Here is an 11,877-nt window from a genome sequence, read left to right on the forward strand (position 1 = left end):
CAGCACCGGATTGGGACTACTGAGACATCCAGCCTTGTGGACTGAGCGACTACAGATTCTCAGCCTCTCCAGTGTGGTGCAGCCATTGTTGGACTACTTGGACTCTATCCTGTGAGCTAAGCTGATAAATCTTTATACATATTCATTCTACTGGTTCTGTTTCTTTGGAGAACCCTGACTAATACACCCTGGCTCCTTTCTTTTACCAGTTCCGCCTATGTGAAGATAAGTCAAAGGTCCTTCTCAACCATGGTTGGCTTCATTTGGAAGCATGGAGGAAATAATTCATGTGTTGACCCTCCTCTTTATAGACTGGACACTGGTTCAAGTCCATCTGGTGGGGTCTCCTTGGCCTTCTTGGTCAAGAGGACAGGTGACCCACCACCATTATAGGACATTTTGAGAGATGCTTATAGTCCCCTGGAACTAGTCGACCTAGGAGGGCTAGGAGCAAACAGTGTCCTTTATGTCCCTCTGAGTATGTCTGTTAAACAGCCAAGAAGGTTAGTTCCACCAGTCTGGTATTATTAATTTCTGTGCGTCATTTTAAAAAAGGAACAAAGAAACATTGAGTCAGCCATTTAGGAATAACCACCTAGGGACCAAGCCAGTTTTGTGTTTTTGTTTTTAGATGTGTTATTGCATAAAATAATGAATTTTATTATGACATTTCATATATATGTATATATACTTTGCTCATGTACACACACATGAAATTACTCTTGTCCCACCGCTGCACTCTACTGGTCTCTCTTCCCTTTCAACAGAGTCCCCTTATACTTTCAGTTCATATCTTTTATTAGGATGTAGATTCCACCTATGAGAGAAAACATGCATATTGTCTTTTTTAGTCTGGCTTATTTCACTTAACATGATTATCTCCAATTCTATCCATCTTATTTCAAATAACATTACTTTGCTTTTCTTTATGGCTAACTAAATTCCACTGTGACCAGGTTTAGTGGTGTACTTCGGAGATAGAGGCAGATGAATCTCTGTGAGTTCAAATCCAGCCTGTTCTACATAGTTCCAGGCTACTAGCCAGGGCTGCATAATGAGACCCTGTCACACACACATACACACTCCATTGTGTATATACCTTTATCCATCTGTTGATTACTATAGCTTGGCTGTTATTAGTGAATAATGTCACAATAAGTGTGGATGTACCATTATCTCTGTAGTATGTAGGATTTTGACTTAGGTTACCTTAGCTATATACCCAGGAGTGCTATATAGCTCTTATGGGAGTTCTATTTTTTTTAGACAAGGTCTTCCTATAGCACCAGCTGGCCTGGAACTCACTATGTATACCAGGCTGGCCTTGAACTCACAGAGATCCACCTGCCTCTGCCTCCTGAGTGCTGGGATTAAAGGCATGGGCCACCAAGCCCTGCCTATTTTTAGCTTTTTAAGAAACCTCCAAGTGGGGTGCGGTGGTGCATGCTTTAGTCCCAGCACTCCAGAAGCATAGGCAGGCAGATCTCTGTAAATTCAAGGCCATCCTGGTCTACATAGGGAGTTCCAGGCCAGCTGTGGCTACAAGGAGACTCTGTCTCAAAAAGATGACAAAAAAAATCTCCGTACAGAGACTGGAGAGGTGGCTTAGCAGTTAAGAGCACTGATTGCTCTTGCAGAGGACCCAGGTTTGATTCCCAGCACCCACATGGTACCTACGAACTGTCCTTAACTCCAGTTCCAAGGGAATCCAAAGCCCTCTTCTGACCTCTGCAGCACTGCATAACACAGGTTCACTCACATACATGCAGGCAATACACTCATACACATAAAATAAAAAAAAATATTAAAAAAATACCTCCCTATGACCTCCATAGTAACAACACTAATTTATATTCCCACCAACAGTGTATTAGGGCTCCTTCCCTACCTGCCTATCCTCAGCCAGCATTAGTTGTTGTTTTTTTCAACTTACTATTTTGGAATACATGTTCATGTGTACATGTGTGATCACATGTGCCACAGCACATATATAGAGGTCAGAGGACAACTTAAAGGGATCTTTCCTTCTAATATATGGTACCGAGGATGGGCTTGTCAGCCAGCACGTTTACCCACTGAATCTTGTATTCTGTTCCATTGGTCTAAGTGTCAGTACATGCTTGTTTTGTTATGGGTTCTATAGTATAATTTGAAATCAGGCATTGACACCTCTAGCATTGCTCCAGGTGTTCAGGATTACTTTGACTACTTGGAATGTACTTTATACTTCCACATTAATTTTAGGGTTCTTTTTCTATTTGGTAAAGAATGGCATTGGAATTGTATTGAGTCTATAAATAGCTTTTGGTGACATAGATATTTTCATGATATTAATTCTACTGATCCATGAACATGGGAGGCCTTTCCATCTTTTGGTTTTTTCAATTCCTTTCTTTAGTGTTTTAAAGTTTTCATTGTAGAAATATTTTATTTTTTATGTGTGTGTATGTTTGTATGCAAGGCACACTTGTGAAGGTCAGAGGACAACCCCTGGTGTCAGTCCCTCGGTTTCACCTTCTCCAAAGCCGGGTCTCTTTGTTGTCTGCTGCTGTATGTGCCAGGATAGCTGGGCCTAGCTTCTGAGGGTTCTTTTGTCTCCACCTTCCATCTTGCCATAGGAGCCCTATGACAGTAGACAGGAGTACTCAGTTCTGGAATTCAAACCAAGTCCCCACCCTTGAATGACAGTACTTCACCCACTGAGCCAACTCTACAGCCCTCATTGTAGAAATCTAAGCAAGGTTTTGTGAAGCTTAAAAGCTTAACTGTATTACTTTTCTTTTGCTGTGATAAAATACCATGACCAAGGACTGGAGAGATGGCTCAGTGGTTAAAAGCACTAGCCGCTCTTGCAGAGGATCTGGGTTCAGTTCCCAGAACCCACATAGCAGCTAAGAACTATCCATAACTCCAGTTACAGGGGATCCTACGCCCTCTTTGGCCTCCATGGTCATAGCACTACATGGGTGCACTTATATACATGAAGGGATAATACTTATATACATAAAAATAAAATATTTTTAAAAAAATCTCTCAACCAAAAGCAACTTGTATATTAACAAGTTTATTTTGGTTTACAGTTCCCCAGGGATAGAAATTCCATAATGGCTGGGAAGGTGTGGCATGGCAACAGGAACAGGAAGCTGGCTGATCACATCATTATCCACACAGAGAAAGCCAAGAGAGGATGAGCAGGAAGTGGGGTGAGGCTATAAACTCTCAAAACCAGCCCCAAGTGTCATGCTTCCTCCAGCAAGACTGTATCTCCTAGAGGAGATACATAACCTCTCAAACAGCAGCACCAACTGGGGATCAAGTATTGAAAGCATTCAAATACACGAACTTATGGGGGACATTTGTCATTCAAACCGCCACATTAACAAATCTAAGAGACATTCTTTGGCCAGTGAGATGGTTCAGCAGGTAAAGGTACTTGCCCACAAGCCTGAGGACCTGAATTTGATCCATAGGTTCCACATGTTGGAAGGAAAAACCAGACTCCAGCAAGTTGTTCTCTGACCTCACACATATGCTGTGGCATACCCACACCCCTGCATACACACATAAGTAACTAAATAAATATAATAAACAATCTTTAAGAAAAAAAGAATTTGATACATGTGAGGCTCTATTCTCCAGGGCTGGAGGTCAGGAGAAATAAAATAAAATGTTAAAAAAATTGCTACTTAGAGCTGGGTATGGTGGTACATGCCTTTAATTCTGTCTCAAAAAAAAAATTACCATTTATTCAGAATGAAAAAAATCAAGACAAAAAAAATCAAGAGGAGTAACTAGACTTGGAAAATAGATTTCTTTTCTCTGAAAGCTCTTTGGACTAATTATCAGAAATACTGCCTGTTGCAATCTCACCAGGAATAAATTTCAACTGCAGAAGTGGGGGAAAGGTCTTAGAAGACTTACTAATTTTTTTTCTTTCTTTTTGGTCTTTTTGACACAGGGTCTCTCTGAAGCCTGAGCTGGCTTGGAATTTACAGAGATCCACCTGCTTCTGCTTCCTGAGTGCTGGGATTAAAGGTATGCATCACAGGGATGCATAAAGAGATGGCTCAGCAGTTGAGAACACTGGTTGTTCTCCTAGAAGACCTGGGTTTGAATCCCAGTACCCACATGGCAGCTAACAACTGTCCTGTCTATAGCTCCAGTTCCAGGGGACCCAACAACTTCTTCTGTTCTCCACAGGCATTGCATGACAGAAGTGCACTTACCTACACACAGGCAATACACACATACACATAAAAAAAAAAAAAGAAGGTATGCACCACCACGCCCAGAGAAGATTTATTAATTTTATCATAAAGTCATTTCAGAAAACACTCTTCCTAAATGGCATTGTGGTGCATACCTGTGACCCCAGTGACCCCAGCACTTGGGAGGAATTCAAGATCATCCAATGCTATGATATAAAAGCCTGTGTTTAAAAAATAAAAAATGGGCTGGAAAGATGGCACAGTGGTTAAGAACACTGGTTGTTCTTACAGAAGACCCGGGTTCGAATCCCAGCACCTACATGGAAGCTAACAACTGTCTGTAACTCCAGTCCCAGGGGATCTGACGGCCTCTTCTGACCTCCATGGGCATTGCACAACACGGGTGCACTTACCTACATGCAGGCAATACATGCATACACATAAAAAATAAAAATAAGAAAAAAAATAAATAAAATACTTAAAAAAAAAGAACTTAAGTGGTGACTGAAGAATGACATTTAAGGTTGTACTGCTCTTGCAGAGGACCCGGGTTTGATTCCCAGCACCCACATGGTGACTAACAACTGTCCATAACTCCAGTTCTGGGGGAGTCTGATGCCTTCTTCTGACCTCCTTGGGCATTGCACGACATGGGTGCATTTACACACATGCAAGCAATATACCCATACACATAAAAACAAAAAACAAAAAACTTTTTCTGGACAAAAATAATGTATTTTATCTTTTGTTATATGCAGTGTGCTAGGAAATTAACCCAAGAGCTTCCTATATGCTAGACAAGCACTCTAACAACTAAGCTATATCCCCAGCCATGATTTAAATTTTATTGAAGCAATGCATAGACATAATTTATAGTCAAAGTATGAAAAGTGGAAAACAAAACTGCTTTGTGGTCCCCATTCCTAAATCCTGCTTGTGTAGGCCAGCCCTTTCTACCCTTGTTTCTTCTAGTAGTTACCTCAGTTCTCCAAAACATACATATGGCGTCCATCAAGATGACTCAGCAGGAAGAGGCACCTGCCACTAAGTCTGACAACCTGAGTTCCATCACTAGGACCCACATAGTGGGAAGAGAGATCCAACTCCTGTGAGCTGTCCTCTGACATCCACAAGAACATATGTCTCTACTGCTGCTGCTGCTACTGCTCCTGCTACTGCTACTGCTACTACTGCTACCACCACCACCACCACCACTACACACACACACACACACACACACACACACACACACACACACAAATAAATAAATGAAGATTTAAAAATAAAACTCTGTGTGGTGGTGCAGTCCTTTAATCCCAGCACTGGGAAGGAAGAGGCTAGTGGATCTCTGTGAGTTAGAGGCCAACTTGGTATATATAGTGAGTGCCAGGTCAGCCTTAGAGAGACCCCGTCTAAAAAACAATAAAACAAAATAATATTAGTGTGTTGTGCTGGATAGCTTTAGTGTCAACTTGACACACCTGGGTTGAGGGAGCCTCAATCGGGAAATTGCCTCTATTGGACTGGCCTGTGGCCATGTCTGAAGGGCATCTTCTTGATGAGTGATGTGGGAGGGCCCCACCCTACTGTGGGTGGTGCCACCCCTGGGCAGGAGGGCCTGTGTTGCATAAGAAAGCAGGCTGAGCAGGGGCCAAAGGAGCAAGCCTGTAAGCAGCGTTCCTCCATGGCCTGTGCTCCAGCTCCTGCCTCCAGGTTCCTGCCCTGAGTTCCTACCTTGGGCTCCCTGATGAACTGTGACCTGGGAGATGTAAGACAAATAAACCCTTTCCTCCCCAAGTTGGTACTGGTCAGAGTGTTTTGTCACAGCAATGAAGAAACAAACTAGGACATGTGTGCTTATGACTTTCCTTAATTTATCCATATTAGACGTTATATGTTTATTTTTGCTGCAATTGATAGAGATTTAACTGTTTTATACTCCATTCCATCCTTTATTCTCCTAATAGTCAACCATCATATTTAATTCTGTCAATAAATTATTTCTATACTACTGTGACTTTATAAACATGGAATAGGAGAGCCCCATACTGTAATGGATAGTAATTATATTTACTTCCTTATATGAATTTGTCTTTGGCTTGACGTTCCTAATTACATTTTTTTCTGACATTATTTTGAGTATAATTGATCTTTCTTCCCTGCTCTGCCCAAAGTGCAACTTGATGCTATTAACCATCTTTTTCTTGGAAAGCTTCCTCCTAGAACACTCTGTATTACCTCTCTAGTCTGGGCTGATTGTTTGGGGCCATGCTTACTTTGTGGCCATCTCCTAGGACTTCCTTTGACTGCTTTCCCAGCCTGGGACCAGTGCATCCTAGACCTCAAGCATTATTCTTTTTGTTACTCCTTTCTTTTGCTGGAGCACATTGGCAAATAACTTCTGATGAGGATGTGCAAGCAAATCTTAGAAGTACTTACACATGTGAAGATGTATTTATTTTTCAGTTACTTGTGTTGTGGATTGGACTCAGGGCCTCACACATGTTAGGCAAGTGCTGTAATTCAGAACTACACCCCCAGATCCTGCCTTTAAACACCCAGAATTAATACTAGTTTAGCTGGGTATAAAAAATTTTAAATTTATATTTATTTTATGTGTATGAGTATTTTGCCTCCATATATATAAGTGTACCATTGCATGCAATGCCTGCAGTGACCAGAAAAGGACATCTGATTCCTTGGAACTGGAGTTACAGATTGTTGTCAGCCACCAGGTAGATGCTGGGAACTAAACCTGGGTCCTCTGCAAGAGCAGCCAGTGCTTTTAACCATGGAGCCCTCTCTAGCCCCATGCATAAATTTTATGTTTAAATCACACATGGTAGCACACACCTTTAATCCCAGAATTTAAGAAGCAGGGGCAGGCAAATCTGTTAGTTTGAGGCCAGCCTTGTCAACCAAGTTAGTTGCAGGCCAGCTGAGGCTATATGGTAAAACCTTATCTCAAAAACCAAACAAAAAAAAAATTATGTTTAAAATCAAAGAATTCCAGCCTGGTGTCATGGCACACACCTATAATCCCAGCATCTTCGAGGTACAAGGAGGAGGACCTGGAGTTTAAGACCAGCTTCAGCTCCTCCATTAGACTCTGTCTCAAACAAACAAAAAAATAACAAAACAAAACTGAACTTTCTTTCCAAATGATGAAAGTTTTGTCATTGTCTATCATTTGGTGTTTTTGTTGGTTCTTGTTCCATTGTAGGTCACCTGGGTTTTTCCTTCTTTAGATAGTCAAGAAAGAATATCTCTATTTAAGAAAATAAAGTTGTTTAGGCTGGGCATGGTGGCTCATGCCTTTAATCCCAGCATTCGAGAGGCAGAGGCAGGCAGATATCTGTGAGTTTAAGGCCAACCTGGTCTACATAGAGAGTCTCAGGCCAGCTGGGGCAACAGGGAAACCCTGTCTCCAAAAGATCAAAAAAAGAGACAAAGTTATCTATATTGAGCCAAGTATGGTGGTATATACCTGTAATCCCAGTACTCAGGAGGAAAAGGTAGGAAGATGTCACAAGGTTGAGTTTGAGACCAGACTGGTCCGTACAGCATGTTTCAGGATAGCCAGGACTATGTAGTGAGACTATATCTCAAAAAAAAAAAAATAAAAACAAAAGCAAACAACAAAAAAAGTTATCTCTGATATTTTAAGGTCTCATGATAAAATTCCTTCGTATATATTTATCTGCTTTTAACTTCATTATGTGTCCAGAATGCATTTTGTGGCCCTGGGAACATAGCTTCATGGCATAGCAAAGGCTTAGCATAAGCACAGCTGCTTTTTTATAATATTTTAGAATTATTTTTATTTTATGTATATGAGTGTACTGCCAGCATGTATGTAAGTGCACCTGTGTTGTGCAATGTCCGTGAGGTCAGAAGAAGAGAGTGTCAGATTCTCCTGAAACTGTAGTTATGCATGGCTGTTAGCTGCCATGTGGTGCTGGAAATCGAACCTGAGTCTTCTGCAAGAGCAGCTAGTGCTCTTAACCACTGAGCCATCTCTCCAGCCCCCGAAGTCTTCTCTTTAGACCTCACTGCAGACTATGATTGCCAGCAAATGTGTATAGATGTAACAATGGGCATGCTTCTCTTGCTCCATTCTTGGAGTCAAATGCACTGTTGTGGATCTTTGTCCTTTGGGCATGACTGTCATTTTGAAATCAGGGAAGCTGTGATTTTTTTTTTTTTTTTTTTTTTTTTTTTTTTTTTTAAATAAGACCCTTATAAGATTGAGCTCACAAAAATTTCCTCATGGAAGCTGAGGAGGGCTCACGAGGTACATGAGGTATCCCACAAGGTTATCCCTTCCTCAATGCTGTGGCACTGTGGGATCCTTGCTCCAAAGACCAGGCTGCCATCAGACTCACAGAGAGCCACCTGCCTCTGCCTCCTCAGTGGTGAGATGCAGCATTTGCTGCCATGTCCCATCCTTGCTCCATTCTATAAACGACTGGTTCTGATATTTCACTATTAAGCTTACTCTACCTTGTTTTTGTAGAAACTCTTTAACAAGTTAAGGATGTTTCCCTCTATTCTTAGTTTGTTAAGACTCTTTTATATTAATATATGCTGGTGATTTAACTCAGGAATGCTTGCATGCTAGGCAAATGTACTCACTAAGCTCTATTTCCAGTGCAAATTTTTTTCTTCATTACAGTTATTTATTTGTGTGTAGAAGTCAAAGGACAACTGCTAGAAGTTAGTTCTCTCCTTCCACCATGTAGATCCTATGGGATCAAAGTCAGGTCCTCAGGATTGGCCTCAAACTCTAGATCCTCCTGTCTCGGCCTTTCAAGACCTGGGATTACAAGTATATACCACCACACTCATTTTTTTATATATTGTTTTTTATAATAGCTTCCAAATATATACCTCTAGCCCCAAACTTTCACCAGAAGTTCAGATCTGCATATTTAGCCATCTAACTGTATTATTTTGTTTAACAAACACTGAATGAGTACCTATTCTGAGCTAGAAATGACTCCAGGATCTCAGGCCCAGGTGTAAACTAAGCACACCAGGTCCATAGGGACACTGGCAACCTGGGGAGAGATCACTGAGCACAGAAGTAAACAAATGTTAAATGTGTTACTTTGAATTTTGTGAAGTGGCATGATAGATATGAATAGGGCAAGCACACAGCAAAGAAAGGGGTCTCTTCTGAATCAGGTGGTCAGGGAGGGCTCTCTGAGGACAGTATACTTGGGCCCAGGTGACAAACAGAAGTGGCATTTGAAGATCTAGTAAAGAGCGTTCCAGGAATAGGAAATAGCCACTTTGAAGTTTCTGAGGTCTTACAGAGCTCAGTTTATTCAAAGGCCAAAAGGAGGCTATCAGAGTGGGCAGTTCCGCTAGTGCCTAAGGTACAAGGGTTCTGTGTGGAGGCTGAGGGCACAGGCAGGGGTTCATAATGGGTATGTGGAATTCAGTGGAGCAGCATAAGTTCTGGGAGGGAAGAGTTCTTGTTTGCATTTATATATCTTATATTATTACTACTATTATTTTGGCTTTTTTGAGACTGGGTCCCATGTAGCCCAGGCTGTGTAGGTTAGGATGAGTGTGAACTTCTAATTCTCCTGCTTCTACCTCCCCAGTGCTGAGATGCTGGGCTAAGAGGTATGTAACACCATGTCTGGTTTTATGTAGTGCTGGGGATCAAACTCAGGCTTCATTTATACTAGGCATGCACTTTACCAACTGAGCTACATTCCTAGACTCTTATTTTACTATTTTGTTTATTTGGGTTTTTTGAGACACAATTTCATTTATGTAGACCGGGCTGGCTCAAACTCACAGAGATCTGCCTACCTGTGCTTCCCAAGGAGTACTGGAAATAAAGATATGTGCTACCATAATACTTTTTTCCTTTTCCTTTTTTTTTTTTTTTTTGTCTTTTTGAGACAGGGTCTCCCTGTAGCCCCAGCTGTCCTGGAACTCACTATGTAGACCAGGCTGGCCTTGACTCACAGAGATTTGCCTGCCTCTGCCTCTTGAGTGCTGGGATTAAAGGTGTGCGCCACCATGCCTGGCCCTTTCCTTTTTTAATTTAAAATTTATTTTACTTTATGACAGGATCAAGCTGTGTAGACCAAACTATCCTCTCACTTGTTATCCTCCTGCCTTAGCTTTCTGAATAGGCATAGGCAGATCTCTGAGAGTCCAAGGCCAGCCTGATCTGCATAATGAGTTCAGGCCCCTGAGGCTACAGGGAGACTGTCTCAAAGCAAACAGACAACAACAACCACCACAAAACACACACACACACACACACACACACACACACACACACACACAAGCCCAAGCTATGAAACAGACATTCAGAGGTCAGATGACTAGGAGCCAGCAACAGAGGCTGAAAAAGAATGGGAAGAAAGCCCATGTGTGGTAGGTATTAGGAAAGTCGAGATAGGAAAACACTCTCAGGAGGAGAGAATGGTGAACTGCCACATGCCACTTGGAGGTTGGAGAACAATGAAGACTGAAAGTGTGCACTGACCTTTGAAACTGGAAAGTTATTGTTTTTTATCTTAATAGAAGACTTTTATTAACGCTGAGCTTCTAGAAGGTTGAGAAAAGTAGGCTAGTGGCTGAAGGTAAGGTAAGAAGGTGTAGCTCTTGGCGTTGACTGCTTATTTGAGGTCTGTGGTCAAACTGAAAGTGTAAACAATAGGTCCAGTGGAAGGTTTGGGGGATATGCTTATCAGCCATGACTGTACCTGAGAAGTACATTCAAGATTAAGGGTCAGCCAGACAAGTAAAACAGAACAAGAGATGGAGAGAGGCAAGTTTGTTGTGGGTCTGTGGAGAGAGTGATTAGAGTAATGAACTAAGAAGGGAAGAAAACAGCTGGGCATGGTGGTGCACACCTTTAGTCCCAGCACTAAAGTCAGAGGCAGGCAGATCTCTGTGAGTTCAAGGCCAGCCTGGTCTACATAGTGAGTTCCAGGGCAGCTGGGGCTACAGGGAAATCCTGTCTCAAAAATATCAAAGAGGAGGAGGGGGAGGAGTTCTACAATCTTCCTGTTCTAGTCACACTGAATCTCTCTGCCTCTGTGCCTAGCTGTCACTTTGCTATAGGGAGGAGGAGGAGGAGGAGGAGGAGGAAAAAACAAGAGGGAGCTGCTGATGAGTAGTGAAAAAATGGTGCTCAGAATGGGACTTGAAATGAGAAAATTGTGGGTAAACACTAACACAAGTGAACTGAAAGAGTAGGAAATGGTGGTTAGAGCAGGTGGCTTGAAACCAAGAGTCAGGGTGTGGTGTGGTTATGGGTAATGAGACTGTCTTGTGGGGAAGCTGGCTGGTAGGACTGAGGAGAAGTCAAGCAGGTATTGGTAGGGTACTAGATGGGTCATCACCATGTGTGATTAAGTCCCCTAAAAGAACCAGAGGCAGGAGTACAATAAAGAAAGGGGCTATGAACCAAGAGCCAAAGTCATTGAGAAAATATGTTTTCAGATCATAGCAATAGAAGTAACATGGACTGGGGATGTGACTCAGTTGGTAGAGTGCTTGCCTAGCATGCACAAAGCTCTGGGTTCATCCTCAGCACCACATAAAACAGGGCATAGTGGCACATGCCTGTAATCCCATCACTCAGGAGAATCAGAAGTTCAAGGCCATCCTTGACTACTTAGGGAGTTCAAGGCCA

This window comes from Nannospalax galili, unplaced genomic scaffold (assembly GCF_000622305.1).
Source record: "Nannospalax galili isolate Female #2095 unplaced genomic scaffold, S.galili_v1.0 scaffold888, whole genome shotgun sequence".
Classification (NCBI taxonomy): domain Eukaryota; kingdom Metazoa; phylum Chordata; class Mammalia; order Rodentia; family Spalacidae; genus Nannospalax; species Nannospalax galili.